Source organism: Perognathus longimembris, chromosome 1 (assembly GCF_023159225.1).
Source record: "Perognathus longimembris pacificus isolate PPM17 chromosome 1, ASM2315922v1, whole genome shotgun sequence".
In the NCBI taxonomy this organism is placed as follows: domain Eukaryota; kingdom Metazoa; phylum Chordata; class Mammalia; order Rodentia; family Heteromyidae; genus Perognathus; species Perognathus longimembris.
In genome coordinates this window covers 32,183,139-32,200,137 of record NC_063161.1, presented here as the reverse complement: position 1 = coordinate 32,200,137, position 16,999 = coordinate 32,183,139, and the positions used below count along the sequence as shown (strand labels likewise).

The following is a 16,999-nucleotide window of genomic DNA, read 5'->3' as shown; positions in this document are numbered from 1 at the left end:
TCCCCAATGGCATTAGTAGGAGTTTGAACAGGAATCCAGGGCATTATAGGAAGAAGCAGCACCATTTTGAGCAGGAGCCCAATGGGAATAAGGAGACTCATGATGGACCACCTGTTATCTGCCAGTGTCCTGTCCACCATTTTGGTACTAGTAAAAAAAAACAAGGGTGAAGGTGCAGCTTAACAGTAAGAGTGCTTGCCTAGCAAGTGCATGGCTCAGAGTGCAAACCCCAGTACTAAAAAAAAAAAAAGGAAGAAAGGGAGGGAGGGAGGGAGGGAGAGAGGGAGGGAGGGAGGGAGGGAGGGAGGGAGGGAGGGAGGGAAGAATGATCAAATTCCATTGTGGAAGTACCTTTTCATTTGGGGGAGAGGGGTTCTGGGCTTGAACTCAGGGCCTAGGCATTTTCCCTGAGCTTCTTTTGCTCAAGGTTAGTACTCTACCTCTTGAGCCACCCGCTCTACTTCCACTTTTTTGGTAATTTCTTAGAGATAAAAGTCTCACAGTTTCCTGCCCAGACTGGCTTCAAACCACGATCCTCACATCTCAGCCTCCTGAACAGCGAGAATTACAGGTGTGAGCCACCAGTGCCCAGATGGAAGTGCCATTCAAGTTATAAACAGGATTCATATGTATATCGAATGAGAATGTTAGCTCATTGATGGAGAAGCCAGCTGAATGGTTAGATTGATTTAAATGGGTTCTGAGTATTTAAAGAAATGTATTAAAACAGAATACATGCATGAATGTTATTACTAGGTTAAATTAAAACTGGTGGTAAGAGGAAACAGCTCAGTGGTAGGATGCATGTTCAGTATGGGTTACATCCTGATCACCTGATACCAAAAACCAAACATGAAAGAAACAAATACATCTCACAGGACAATGAAATCATAGCCGTTAGGACTATCTTGTATCACAGACAAAAATCTACTGTGTAAATCTACAAGTAAGCTCATTCAATGTAGACTTGGTCAATACTAAATGATGCATCCAACTACCAAATAATTATATAATCTTTGATGGTCCCTTAAACACTTTGCCAATGTAAAAACTGTCAGGCATGCTGTCCTCTTTCTTCCTGTCCAAGTTTAGTTGTGTGTGTGTGTGTGTGTGTGTGTGTGTGTGTGTGTGTATCTTTGATGTTGTACTTCAAGCAGATAAAATGAGATCCTGCTTTATATATCCTAGGAGTATTTGAAAAACATATTTGAAACATCTTTGCCAAATCTGGGAACATGGAAGATATTTGAAGAAATAACTTTTAACATTTCTTTTTTACTCTTGATTTGAAATGATGTTTCTTCATCTGGTAGGTCACTGTTTGCCTCCATTCGTCTCTTCCAGTGTCGGCAGAGATGGAAAGATTGCTGGCAAAAACATTTGGTTCTCCCTCCATACCCTGACACCAAACACAGCAATTGCTTTCTCACTTGTACATGACATACCACATGCTGCCATGAAAACATCTAGCCAAGTTCACCTGAGAAGGAAATGCTCCTTTTAACTACACTTTCTCTTCACTCTCTGGTCCCATTCCACACATTAACCACCAATCAGTTGTCTTTCTTAGTAGCCAGTCCCTTTCTTATTAGAATGCTAATACTATTCTTGAAGCAAAATGATGACCTTACCTGTGACTTCCTCCTAGTTCTGATTTTCCAATTCTAAATCTTTTGAGTACTTTTAGCTGGTAGACCAAACTGCTTTCCTAAAATTCTAATAAATTTGAAGCCGGGACCAAGTTCAAATGCTGAAAGAATGATGGTTGTCTTTCCTTTGTCTAATCACACTTCTTCTCAGAATCAAACAGTAGATTTTAGTAGTAAACAGGTTGAACCTAAGTGGAAGATGCAACGATTCAAAATGAGGTTTTTCATGCTAATGAAAAACAAGTAGCTTAAAACAAAACAAATGAAAAAAAAAAACAATAATTACTTTGGGCTGGGGATTTATCATTTCTTAGCTGTGCTTTTTTTTTAGTGTTTTAATAACACTTTCATCTGCCACCAGAAGCCATAGCATCAAGCCAAGAGGCCTTGGCCTTTGCCTAAAGTAGAGACTATGGTTCTCTCACAAATGAGCCCCCAGCCCCCCAAGGCCAAACTGAAAGGAAAGGCCTAGCATGTAAATGTCTCATTAGCCTGAGCCTGGGCTTGCTGCCCAGTCCTGATTGGGTTCCCAGTGACCTCTCACAGGCTTGAGGCCAGCACTTATTTTTTATGTTAGATCTTGAAGCAATTTATTCACTTCCCACAAACCCTATGGTATTGTGAAAACTCCAGATCTAACCATGCTCTTCTCCAAGAGAGGTGTGTATGTGGTATAGCCAGAAGGAAAGAGAAAGACCAAATGCCACAGAGAAACTTCATGAAATATAGAGCCATTTTCAGGTGGGAACAACCTCAAGTTCAATCTACTAGTCAATCTCTGGAGATACATTCCCACACTGGCTTGAGATAATCAGCTGTCCCAGCCTCTGAGTGTAAGCATCACACAGAGGCCATGAGGACAGAAAGCAGCCGAAAGGGAATTGCATGTACTGAGGGCTGATGGGTTGCTAATCCTATGCCCAGTACTTTAGGGAAAGGACAGGAATCAAATACCTCTAGCCACTGTGTTATGAGCCCATCCATCCTCTCTTTTGATTGAATAGGGAAAGCCAGGCCATGTACCGAACTCGGGAAAGTAACACAGTGCCAGACTCATTACTCAACTTGAACAAAACTAGATTTAATGCTTCCTTTCCCCTTGACTCCCATCAGAGGCTCATTAGTAAGGACAGAAATGTACCCCAAAGAGAACGTGAATGACACATAGGAAGAGCTACTCAGCATTCTTGGAGACAAATGGCAATGACCACCCAGTTACCTATGCACAGTGAGTAATAAGCTCATGAATTTTCTTTTCTCTCTTCCTCTCTCCCCTACTACCTCTCCCTCTCTCAGGGTCTCCTTTCCCTCTCTCTCCTTCTCCCCACTCTCTCCTCCTCCTCTGCCAGATGTGAATGGAAGGCCTCTAAATCATATCCTGATGTCCCCAACTGCCAGAGGAAAGTTGATTGTGATATAGCCAGTTGGCCAGCAAGAAGGAACTATGGGATTCCAAAATATGCCATCCCTAATTTTTTCTTTGACATATTTCAAGATGGTGCTTCTGGGAAAAGACAGACAAAATTATACCCTAAAATATTGCCCTTTCTAAAAAGAAATTTGGCTTTGCCCCATCTACTGCGAGAATGAAGACCATTCTCAGAGACTGTTGACATTCCAGAGAATGTCGACCTCACTCTGAAGGGACGCACGGTGATCGTGAAGGGCCCCCGCAGAACCCTGCGGAGGGATTTCAACCACATCAACGTAGAACTCAGTCTCCTTGGAAAAAAAAAAAGAAGATGCTCCGGGTTGACAAATGGTGGGGAAACAGAAAGGAACTGGCCACCGTTCGCACTATCTGTAGTCATGTACAGAACATGATCAAGGATGTTACACTGGGCTTCCGCTACAAGATGAGGTCTGTGTACGCTCACTTCCCCATCAACGTTGTTATTCAGGAGAATGGGTCTCTAGTTGAAATCCGAACTTCTTGGGTGAGAAATACCTCCGAAGAGTTCGGATGAGGACAGGTGTTGCTTGTTCTGTATCTCAAGCCCAGAAAGAGGAATTAATCCTTGAAGGAAATGATATTGAACTTGTCCCAAATTCAGCTGCTTTGATTCAGCAAGCAACAACAGTTAAAAACAAGGATATCCGAAAATTTTTGGATGGTATCTATGTTTCTGAAAAAGGAGCAGTTCAACAGGCTGATGAATAAGATCTAAGTTAACTCATCTTCAGAAACACCAGCCAGGATCCTGACAACCAGTTTGTGATACTTCACTGATGCAATAAAAGAATTCTATTGAAAAAAAAATAAAAAGAAGTTTGTATCTATTAAGGAAACCAATATTAATGAGGTAATAGCCTTTCTATTTAATATCCACCTTTTTGCTGAGGAAAGATCTTTGCACAGGAAGAAGAAAGTGGGGACTTGACAGGTGGCTGTTACCTTGGATACTTTATCTGTGGACAAAACCAAACCTTGCTTCCCATGCACCTCCTCCCTGTAGCCTTCCAAACTCAGCTGCCAGCTCATGTCCCCAGGAGCCCACGCCCCCCTATCCCTTTGTATCAGTTTGTTTAGCTCTGTAGGTGCTGTCCCTGAGATTTTTTTTTGCTCAAGGCTAGCGCTTTACCACTTTAACCCACAGCTACACGTGGTTAATTGGAGATAAGAGTCACACTGACTTTCCTGCCTGGGCTGGCTTTGGACCACACTCCTCAGATGGTCAGGCTCCTGAGTAGGTAGGATTGCAGGCATGAGCCACCAGCACTTAGCCCTTAAATACTCTTGATAAAAGAAATGGGCTTTAGTCACCCATTAAACTACAGATGTTTATTAAGGGTACTATACACAAGAAACCTTCTGGGACATGGGCATCTGGGAACAGGACAACAATGACAAAATATGTTTGTTGATTAAGGCTTTTTCAGACAAAGTTTCTCAAACTATGTGGCTCAGGCTGGCCTTGAACTCTCCATTCCCCTTCCTTAGTTTCCCAAGTTAGTTCTGGGATAGCACATAAGTGCCATCAAGCCCAGTGGCTTGTCATCCTTATAAATACATATTTATTAGATATAAATTATAAAATGGAGACAAACTAGAAGCAACTCAAATTATCTAACTAGGAAAAAATGTGTTGTTAACATTATGAGGTATACATTGTTGTTTTCAGCATACAGTATTTCCACTATTTCCATATAGGTTGGTCTGTTTTTCACAACTGTAATGAAATACCCAAAGCTGGTTATTTCCATAAAGAAGCTTACTTAACTCAATATTTTGGAAAAGAGTAGTCTGTAAACATCATGGTGCCAATTCTGGTGAGTCTCATAGTAAAAGACATGGTTATGTGAGCCCATATAGAAGAGGAAGCTGATAAGGGTAGATGAGAAGCCAGGAAAAGCAGCATCTGACTATATCATCACTCTACTGGGAAATAATGAATGGGAACCATTTAATCTTTGGGGGAAGTGCCCCAGTGACCTTCTCTTTGGCCCTACCTCTTACAGGTTCCACCATTCTGGGAACAAGCTCATAACACAAGAACACATGAGGATCGAATTCAATCCAAACCGTGGGACCATATATACATCTTATTTTCCCCAAATATAACTGGAGATACTATTATGCCATAACTGCTACCTGTGTTTTCTATGTTGTTAGTTATTTCTGTATGTTGCAGTCTGGTTCAAGATTCATTTCCTCTCCAGATTCAGTGAAAAAGGGGATTAAATGGATCCTTGGGATGCTAGACTTCCGGCTGATGGCAGGGATCCAGTGGGCTTCGTCCCTGAAGGTCCCTGCTCACAGAGCTAGCTGCATTCACTGGGCAGGCAGAGGAGGCAAAATTTCTTTCCAGTGTCTGGAGTACATGGCCATTGCATCAGGCTCCTTAAGCCAGAGCTTAGCTGGGTGTGGTTTTGGCTCTTCTAGTAGAGCATAGCAGGTGTGGGCTATGCAGCTCAAGGATAAATAACCTGCAATTTCTTCCACATTACATATTACTTAAAGCCAACCAGCTCCTCATTATTCAAGTTAGCACTAGTGCCTAAATTCACTCAGTTGCGTTTTGGCAACATTGCTGAACCCACGATCCAGATCTTTAAATGATTTCAGAGAAGTCTAGAGCCAAAGAAAGCAAGTCTTCTCACCAGGAGAGATGTGCCTTACCCAAAAGGAAATTACCTTAGGAACCACATTGTAGAATCATTGTGAATGACTATCTTATTCCACCAAGTTCAACGAAGTTTATTTTATCACTTTTTTTCCTGGAATAAAAAAAAAGTATCTCCTCATGTTCATGCTCAGAACAGTCTTGCAGTGAACACTCCGGTTGCTAAATATTTGTGCACCTGCTTTATGATGGCCTTGGGAGAAATTCTTTCAAGTGGAATTTTCAGCTCAAAGGATATATACATTTTATAGAGTTTGAAATCAAATTGCCAAATTGCCCCCTCAGAGAACGAAGATCTTTGCTGGTCTTTCATGGAAGTGTTTTTCTCCCTATAGCTTTCAGTACATTGAATATTACCATGAGAAAAATTGTGAACTTGATGGGTGGAAAAAATAATTTAGTTGCTTTCCTTTGTATACCTTTAGGAGGCTGTGGACCTTTTTATATGTTTGTGCACCATCTACATTTTTTGTAAATTAGTTTTTCATATTGTTTGTATTTGTTATACATACTTCACATGCATATGAACACTTCACATATATGCATCTTGCAAAGAAGCTTTTGTCATTTATACACTAGGCTTAAGAGGTTGTGCTCTCTTTGTTCTGTAAATCATTTAAATTACACCTTCTTCCCACATTGAATGAATTTGCAACTTTCATACCTGTATTTCTAGACAAGCACTCTACCACTAAGCCACATTCCCAGCCCATACCTGTATTTCTAAAAGGCTTAAAACATAACCCGTGATACAGGGCAGTCACAGGATTACAATATAATTTAGAAAAACACTTTTTGTTGTGTATGTATTATTTTATTCTAATTTTTAAAAATTCTTATTTATTTATGTGTTTATTTTGTAGCTGGTTCTGGAGCTTGAACTAAGGACCTTGCACTTTCACTTGGCTTTTTTGCTCAATCAAGACTGGCACTCGGGCTGGGGATATAGCCTAGTGGTAGAGCGCTCGCCTCGCATACATGAAGCCCTTGGTTCGATTCCTCAGCACCACATGTATAGAAAAAAGCCAGAAGTGGTGCTGTGGCTCAAGTGGTAGAGTGCTAGCCTTGAGAAAAGATAGAAGCTCAATCCCTGAGTTCAAGCCCCAAGACTGGCAAAAAAAAAAAAAAAAAAAGACCGGCACTCTACTACTTAACCATACCTCCACTTCTGGATTTTTGGCTGGCTACAAGCAGTGATCTTTATATCTCAGCTTCCTGAGTAGCTGAGATTACACACATTGAGCTCCCAGTTCTCAGCAATTGATATATTTTAATGTATTGTTTTGTTTTACTTTTTTATTTTTTTATTTTCTCCTCCTCAGTGCCGTAGAACAAACCCAGGACTTTACATAGGCTCTATACTGACTGCATATTGACGTTATGAAGCACTTTATACTGGCTTATACTTCTTTAGTCCCTGTTTTTCACTTTTTTTGACTGTGTTGAAACATTTAACATGGTTATTCGACATACCCAAGGTGAATACATATATATATATATATATGGAAATATATATATGGAAATACACATATGCAAGCATATAAGTAACCAGACATACAAATGAAGAAGTTTACATGTATAATAGAAACAAAAGACTTTATAAAACAGCATCATCATTATACAAAACTAAAATAGCAAGGCTGGGAACATGGCCTAGTGGCAAGAGTGCTTATGGCGTATACATGAAGCCCTGGGTTCAATTCCCCAGCACCACATATATAGAAAACAGGCAGAAGTGGTGCTGTGGCTCAAGTGGCAGAGTGCTAGCCTTGAGCAAAAAGAAGCCAGGGACAGTGCTCAGGCCCTGAGTCCAAGGCCCAGGACTGGCAAAAAAAAAAAAAAACCAACTCCTGCAAAACTAAAATAGCTGTGGCCTTGTCTACATCCATCTTTCTTTTTTCTTAGGCTAGTTGATAACCAATTGAATTGAGTCCATAAACCATTAGTGAGTCCCACCTCAGTGCTGGAGAAACACTATAAAAGAAGAAGATGCTCTAGACCTAGGAGAGCTATTACCATACAGCTTCCCCTGGAAGATTCCATAAGCTTTTGGAGTTCAGTTAATTAACAGTAAGCGCTCTTATTATAATGCCATTTCTAAGTGTTTGCCCTCATGTGTTGATGAAATATTATACATGACTTATTATTTCATCGAACTCACATGACTTCTATAAGGCAAGGATTATGACTATTTGCCAATGAGGAAAGTGAGGCAGAGGGATTAAGAAACCTTCTCAAGCCAGGTGGGGTGGTACATATCTTTAATCCCAGCTACAAAGGAGATAGAGGTAGGAATATCACATCCAAGAGCAGCCCCAGGTAAGAACTTGAGAACCTATCTAAAAAACATACTAGAGCAGAACACCTGCACTGGGGGTGTACTCAGGTTGAAGAGAGTTTGTGTACCTAGCAAGCAGAAGGTCCTGAGTTCAAACCCCAACACTGCCAAAATAAGAAAGGAAACCTCAAATTCTTCTTAATGCCAACTTCAGCACCAAAGGTACAAAAATTTTTGAGAGTTCCAGAATGACACAGGACACTGAGAGGAACTGGTTCAGAGAAGAGAGTGGGAGCAGAGCTGACTCCACCATCTGAGTAGTCAGGCCATTTGCAAAGATCTTGTTCTGTTCCAGAACTTCTCCTTGCCAGAAAAGGAGAAGAAAGATAGGACATGAGACCTACGTGAACCAAGCACTGAAGAAGGGCCACTGGACATCCAGTCTGGGTTATCTGTCAGGGTAAGACAGGAATCTGGAATGAAACTCTAGTCTAAATACACATTGGCAGATATCTTTCTGCCCTATTCTTGCAAGGGACAGTTTATTTTCTTTATTGGGATGCACAGGCAAGTGTGAGAGAAAGGAAGCAGAAGCCAAGCCCTCAAAATAGGAACTGCAAAAAAACTCTAATCCTAGCTAAAGGTGGGTTTTTTGGTGTGTGAATTGAGGCATACCAATCTGGTGTCCTGATTTTTGCTTTGGATCATAGAATTTGGATTTTTCCTGTCACTCCATCCAAGCCTCCTGTTCTTTCCTGTGAGGCTTTACTATCTGTGTTTAAGTCAGTTACTCAGCTTGTTCTACTGAAAAAGGAGGATGGCTTGGTTGTGTAATGAAAAAGACACCATCAAAGTAGCAGGAAGTTCTCTCAAGCAAGTTATTTTTTTTAACTGTCATAGTAATTCAGGCTGGTATTTGATAACATCACAATCAGGAAATCCTTTTTTAGATCTAATCTACATCCACCATGCTGCAACTTGTAAATAAAATTTTGCTTCCCTTCCTAGCCCTAGCCCCAGAGTGCTAGATGCTCAAGGAAATTTGTTTAACAGGAATTGAGAGCATCTCCACCGAAGCCAAGCTGAGCAGAGAAGTCAGAAGAATTCATTAATTTGCATACAACCCATTGTGATCTTCAGATAAAAGAGGCTATGTTTATACAAAGGCTCACTTTTTTTCTGTGTTTTTTTTTTTTTTAACAAATTAGTCCTATAATTAAACTAGGGCTAACAGTAATTGCAAATACTTTCTTCATTACTGTATAATTTCCTATTCTGGCAAAAAAAAAAAAAAAGAATCTAGCTCACTTACTTATGTTATTGTTGGAGAGACAGGTACAGTGGATCTTTAGTTAGACTCTCGAGCACCGAGCTCTTGCTGAGATAAACCCGAAACAATGCTTTCCAATTCTCTGTGCCTGAGGAAAAAAAATATATCCTTCACCATCCCAGGTGTGGGCTGGAGGTAGGAGGGCTGGGCTTCCTGGTTGCATATTAACTCACTGACCTCCCCTAGATAGCCAGGTGACAGCTGCAGTGTGGTTTCTTTGAAGTGTGGCATTCCAGGCACCACTTCAAAAGGCCCAGGCCTCTGAGGCAGGCATGTTTGCCCGCCACACCTAGTACCTGCCAGCCTTACTGCCTTAGCTGGCCAACCGGAAGCTCCAAAGAATGAGCTCTCAAGATCTCAGTCATAAACGACACCCAACTGGCACTGATTCCAAGAGACAGAGAGAGAGAAACCTCAGAGATGAAGCAAGTGCTTCCAGGTATGTCCTTTATTAAGACCAAAAATCTCTTCTGCTGAGCTCAGAGCTCCCCAGCACAGAAAGAAGCAAAGAGGGAAACTCACCTGGCAAGTGGGCTGCCAACCTGATTGACATAGGCCAGCGCTCTCAGCACCCTGTTATAGAAGGCTGAGTGAAAGTGGCATGTGAGCTTGAGTGCTGGTAGCTCATGCCTATAGTCTAGCTACTCAGGAGGCTGAGATCTGAGGGTCACAGTTCAAAGCCAGCCTGCACAGGAAAGCCAGTGAGACTCTTATCTCTAATTAACCCCCACAGAGCCAAAATTGGAAGTGTGACTCGAGGGGTAGAGCACCAGCAGCCTTGAGCAAAAATACTAAAGGAGAGTGCAAGGCCCTAAGTTCAAGCTCCACTATGGGAATGCACACACACACACACACACACACACACACTCTCTCTCTCTCTCTCTCTCTCTCGCTCTCTCTCACAAATATGTGAGCAGAATTAAGAATGCAGTTGCAATTTCTGCTCTGAACAGCCACTGTAACTGAAGCCAACTTGCCAAAGGGCACACGTTGAGGTTGGATCTGAAGTGGGAAAAGCACCCTGGCCCCCATCCAAGTTGCTAAACAGCACTGAGCATATACATTATGCTCTACACTATTGGCAATCACCCTGAAATAATCCCCTTTGGTGGCTCTCCTGAGAAACAAGTATTACTGAATCCCTGTAATATATGGATGGGCGTTGGGAAGTAAATAAAATCCAACACTTCTCACAGGATTTATGGCATGATTGGGATACCAGCTGCAGAGTTCCTTGTCCAGCACCTGGCCTCTAAAAGTAGACATCCTTAGTTTTTAATCCAAGCCCTTCCTTTTGCAAGCTGTGAGACACTGAACAAACAGATTTAATGTTCCTGCCTCAGTTCCACCCCTCTGAGAGAAGTTGGAGGAATTCAATGAGAGAATGCATGTACAATGACTAGGGCCATGTCCAACACTTAGCAACAGTTCAACAAATATTAGCTAATATTCTTAGTACTGCTATAAGGAAGAAGTTGATAGGATGAGACATGGTCCTAGAAAACCCACAGTCCCACCCAGTTCACGAATCCTACTAACAATTAGTGAACTCTTCACTCACTTGTTTCTGGAGGAAGGGAGGTCCTAGGCCAGCTGTTTGTGGTTTGGGGAAGAATGCTATGAAATGGGAGCCCAGTCTCTGGTGTGTTTTCCTACAGTATCCAGCGTGAAAGCAGAGCAATGACTTCACCCCTGCTTAGATGCAGCAGTAAGCTGGAAGGCTCCTGTGCTGACCCCACTCACTGCATCCAAACATTGGTCAGCTCATGGGCAGGCTGCAAAATTCAATGGGATGGCCTTGGCACCATGAATGGCACATGCCAAGGGCTCAGTCAATATTCACCCCTCTTCTTATGTTAAGATATAACCATTGACCAGGTACCAGTGTCAGGTGCCTAGAATCCTAGCTACTTTGGAGAATGAGATCGGGAGGATCATGATTCAATTGAAGGCCAATCCTTAACAGAAACATTTTGGAAATCACGTCTTAATCCATCACTGTGAAGACTGCGGGGTGCCTGTCATTTCAAGCTATGCAGGAGGCTAAGATTGGCAAAATTGGGGTGCCAGGCCATCCCAAACAGAAAAGTCCTCAAGAGTCCAGCTCAATGGAAGGAAGCTGGACCAGGCACTACGAGTCTGTGACTTCAGCAACTATGGCAAGCTTAAAGGAAGACGATCAAGGCATGCGTATGTGCAGGTAGGAAGTGAGAGCTTACTCTAAATAATAACTAGTGGAAAAGAAGGGTGGAGTGGGACTCAGTAGTACAGCACTGGCCCAGCAAAGGAGAAACCCTGAGTTCAAGTACACACACACACACACACACACACACACACACACACACACACACACACACCAATTGTCCCTAGAACAGTGATTGTTTTCCATCAACACATACATTACCTTCATGGAGCCTGTCTTCAATGGAAGACTGGAAGAAGACAAAGGCAGAGAGTGAAATGCTCATTTAGCATTACAGATTACTTGAAAGATCATAGAGAAAAGACTAGAGAAATTAATAAACAAATGGATGTTCCAGAATAATATAGATATGGCATACCTTAACCTCCAGAACAACCAGCAAACCTGACACAGCTAGAGACAAGAGCCTGAGAGACCACAGCATCACCTGGCACAGGGCAGAGGAAAACCCAGAAGAAATTCTGAAAGGACCATCTCAGAGACCTCCATGTTCCCGTTCTGCCCAACTTGAATTGTCAGTCTGTCACAGTGGGAGGCTGTCTGTCTTGTTTAATGTAAGTACGAGGGCTGGTTTTCAGCACCTGGTGCTCTCCATTAGCTTTTATTTTTACTCAAGGCTGGTACTCGAGCCAGAGTTCCATTTCCAGCTTCTTGCTGGTTAGTTGAAGATAAAAGTCTTTCAGGTTAATCTGTCAGGTTGGCCTCAAGCTATGATCCTGTAATTTCAGCCTCCTGAGTAGCTAAGATTACAGGTGTGAGCCAACAGCACCCGGCCTGGACCTGGTTTTCCAAATTACAAATACCTCAAACCAACAAGAATAAAGTAAGTTGTAACTTAAGACACTTCTTTCTTGTCCTCCTCATCACTAGCAACATATCCCCTTGGATACAGTTCTGATACATTTAAAGGAGAAAAATCCCCCCATAGTTTCCATAACATCAAGCCACCATCTATTTTCTAGCTCCCAGAAGATTTATTCTAATAGGCTGGCATGCATATAATTTTGAGGAGACAACTCGGGTTTCAGAAATGAGGCATTGCATGGAAATACACAGAGGAAAACACAGCCCACGTTTCATGAATAAGATGGGTTTTGTTTCAAATTCATTAGAGTGTGACTTGCTTTCAGCTTATAAATCTTGAGAGCAGATTCGGGCCCCCTAGTGTACTGTTTTCATTGGCTAAGTCACTTTTCCTTTCCCGTGACATTATATAGTTTGTGTTTAAATATGAGGCACAGCTGGTTTTGCCAGTGGGGGTTTCTGGTTTGGCTTTACAAGAAAACACAGAACAAAAAAAATCCTCAAAGATTTACAGCAGGTGTTCTATTTTCAAGTCATGGCAGAAATAGTATGTCATGTAGTCATGTAAGGAAAATGAAAAGGAAAGAGTGCAATCCCCAGTGAAACAGAATAGAAAATATGAGACTTGTGAGACTGGCAGTTTCAGAGCAGCTATTATCTTTGAAAGGGTAGGTGCACATCTCTATACATGTGTTTAATCTCACTGTATCTTTTAAAGAAATCACTAATGTTTAATGAGAAAGAGGAGCTGGGAATATGGCCTAGTGGTAGAGCACTTGCCTTGTATACATGAAGCTCTGGGTTCGATCCCCCAGCACCACATATATAGAAAACGGCCAGAAGTGGCACTGTGGCTCAAGTAGTAGAGTGCTAGCTCTGAGCAAAAAGAAGCCAGGGACATTGCTCAGGCCCTGAGTTCAAGCCCCAGGACTGACCAAAAAAAAAAAAAATTGAGAAAGAATGTCTAAATTCAAATGGAAGAAAATGTATGCAAGTTTGGGAGCAAGAGAATGGCCATTTTTAGTACAGATTGTTCGGTATATGTATGTATATATGTAGTATGTATATTTGTATGTATGTATACCCCATTATCTGTTTATACATGAGGGATATGGCTATCAGTCATAACCAACCAGATCAAGTTTCTATTAAGCCAGAAGAGGCAGAACAGTCAAGGAACTGGCACAAAGTCCAAGTCAGCTTTAGCTGGACATATGGCAGTAGTGCCATCCCAGTATAAGCTTGATTTCCAGAAATCTATCTTTGCTTATTTTGAAATTGGGCCTAATCATGTGGCCAAGTCTGGCCTCAAACTCATGATCCTCCAGCCTCAGCCTCCAAAGCACTGGATTACAGATATGCTTCACCAGGTCCAGCTGTCTATATAGATTTTTAATGAAGAGAGATATTACAAGTAAGACTGACGATGCTTGCTAGGATTTATCAGCTTTTTAATATAAGCCTGTCACTATTCTCAGCACTTACAGTAACTCAATCCTGACAACAACACTATGTACAGACACAATGATCATTACCATTTGAACAGACAGGCAACCAAAAGTCTGGAGAGTTAGAAAGAAGCAAGCCAGGAAGAAACATAAGAAAAAAAATCTGACAGACTCATAACCAGGTAACTGTAAATATGATCTACCTTCTTGCTAGTGTTCTCTGTATTTAGGTGGCAGGATTTCTACATGTGCAGGAGGGAATCCCAAACAGTCTTCAAAAACGTTTGATCTTCATATTTGATTTTTTAAATTTTATTTCTACTACCAAAAGGGTGAAAAAAAGATCTATTTCAAAATGTGTAGTTACTGTCTCCTGTAATCTCTAATTATGAAATAGTGCCTAATACATTTCTCTTCCTGCTCTAAAGCTTATGTGACTTCCACATAAACCCAACATGTGGGTAACTATTCGGATCTTCATTTATAAGCTGAGAAATGGAGAGGCCACATATGGTCCCCAAATTTAGAAAGCTGATACATGGTTTTCCAAATCTTCTTACCTGGACTTTTCTGCACTCAGAATTTGAACAGGGATAATCTGGCTTGTTTACCCTTCAATCTCATACTTGGAACATGAATGTGTTCAATGAAAATGAATTGCTAGCATTCAGTAATACTTGTTCAATAGAACTGACTTTATTAACAGACCCAAAAGAGCATGTTCAAAAACAATCGTGTGTGTGTGTGTGTGTGTGTGTGTGTGTGTTTTCAATCACATTTATTTTCTTCTCTTTTGGGAGATACTTTTGGGAGTTTCAATGTGTCAAACCAAGAAATAATTCCAAGAAGGAAAGATCTCCATCCTGCCTGGCAGGCTTTTACTCCCTCCTCTTGGCCTGTGGGAAAAGCTTGTGTGTCTCTTCAAGGCTGGGTGCTTTCTTCTCTGGAAGACTTCCCTGATCACTGACACAGGCTTAGCTGTTCCCAGACGCCTGCACATTTTGATGTCCATCCAAACCACCTGTGAAGCCTGTGAAGAGACAGAATGGGATTTGTGGGTCTGGGATGGAGGTTGCGAGCCCATCTGTTTACTCAGTGTCTCTGGGATGCTGATATTCTTGGCCACACACCACACTCCAAGGAGAGCAAAGCTTTATGTTACTTCCTGGTGTCATAGGTTGAGGGCCTCCTTCCCCAAGCCAAACTATAAGCTCTCATGAGCTAGATTTCTTCTTTAATCTTCTTTACCTCGGGCACAAAATTCTACCTTAGTTCAAAATATTGTGGCAAAAAGAGGAGCTTTGGCTCCTCCCGGCAATCCAATGGGGTCTGGAGAACCAATTTCATTCTTCTTCAGGGGAAAAAGTTAAGCTTAGAGAATGTGACCAGAATGACCAGGTCGACACAAGCTCGTGTCCATGCCCAGCTTCCTAGGTCTGATTTCTTACAGGCTTGTTTTGTGGGCAAACCTGTCAAAAGTTTTGGGCAGTAAGATGTGTGGAAATGGGCATGGATGAACATATGAAGTGACAGGGAAAGGCTCTGGGGCTGAGTAAGAACTCTGGTACTACTATACAAGATAGTCCAATATGACCCAAAAGGATTTCACTCAAATATCCCAAAGGGAAACTCACAGCGCACCCAGGGAAAAAGGAAAGCCACCATTCCAAAAAGAGTTCAAGTCCAGTTTTTGAATCAAAGAACCATTAAGCCTGGGTAAATTATGTTGATCTCCTAATGTGTGAAAATTGTTTGGGTCATTTTTTTGTTCCCATAGCAATCTTTCCTTCTCTTCATATTCATTTCAACCCCTGTACATAGATTCCTCCACTAAAACTAAGCCAGCAGTTACTGGAAAGCCAGTTTCATCTTTGTATCTCTAGGCCTGACATACATCTCCAGTGCCTGCCACACAAGTCATAGAGAAGGAAGGGTACCTAGGCACAGAGCCCTTTACACACGCTGCCTAGAACTTTCTTTGGCAATCCCACCCCTCAAGTGTGATTAATTCCAGCCTGCCGGGAACTTCTATCTGCCAGACCCTGAAGCAATCTGAGAGGTAAGCTGTGCCAAACAAGAGTGCTTGAACTTCACCACACTTACGTAGTAACATTTAGAACTTGATTTCCTCTTTTTATTTAGCATGTTTTGTTAAAAATCTTACATTCCGGGCTGGGGATATGGCCTAGTGGCAAGAGTGCCTGCCTCGGATACACAAGGCCCTAGGTTCGATTCCCCAGCACCACATATACAGAAAACCGCCAGAAGTGGTGGCTCAAGCGGCAGAGTGCTAGCCTTGAGCGAGAAGAAGCCAGGGACAGTGCTCAGGCCCTGAGTCCAAGGCCCAGGACTGGCAAAAAAAAAAATCTTACATTCCATTTGGTGAAAGGACAATACTAACACTGCTAGCCTCAACTGGAATTTGCTTTCCACCTAGACACTGGAAAGTTCAATTCTTTTTCCCCAGTTCTAATACTGTGTAATACTAAACAACCTCAGATATGTGGAAAAAATTGGTAGTTATCACAATGTGAGCAAACAAATCAATGATGCTTCCACAATGACCTAGAGAGGATACTAATGCCCATAAAAATATTATCCAGGAATTTGGTATCAGTGTAGAACCAGAAATAAAGATAAGGAAGATAGTCATGATTGTATTCTATCTCTTAGTAAAGCCTACAAGTTTTCCCTTCAAGTTTTTCCTATGGCATTTATTATTATTGTTTTTGTTAGCCCCACTGATAACAGACACACACAACTTTTTATAGCACTTCTAGTTAAAAGTTTTAAACGTCCATGAGAAAACATTTTAAAACGAGAGAACTTGTTTTATGCAGCCTTATTGTTGAGTATCATCAGGGTCTAAAACAGTAGGTGGCACTTAATATAAGCTCAAAAGTATGTTTATTAAATGAATGAATGAAGAAGGGACAAATGAAGGACCAGAGAGTACCAAAAATGGGGAAAGTATTTTATAAGAGTATAATAACAATATGTCCTCTTCCAAGGAATTGTGGTGCAGAGCCTGGACTAGGGAGACAATTCCTAGTCCCAGAGACTAGGAAATAGGTCTGTCATGGTTGCTCTCTCCAGCTTTATCCTCTTAAGAAATTCCCTTTACTGTCCAGCACTGTATTTCCTCTGGTGAATGAAAGCTGCT

At 41.6% G+C, this 16,999-nt stretch overlaps 1 pseudogene; it reads left to right on the top strand.

Annotated features, from left to right (window-relative positions):
- The first annotated feature begins 2,852 nt into the window (after positions 1-2,852).
- LOC125347587 lies at positions 2,853-3,869 on the top strand (annotated as a pseudogene).
- The last annotated feature ends 13,130 nt before the right edge of the window (positions 3,870-16,999 follow it).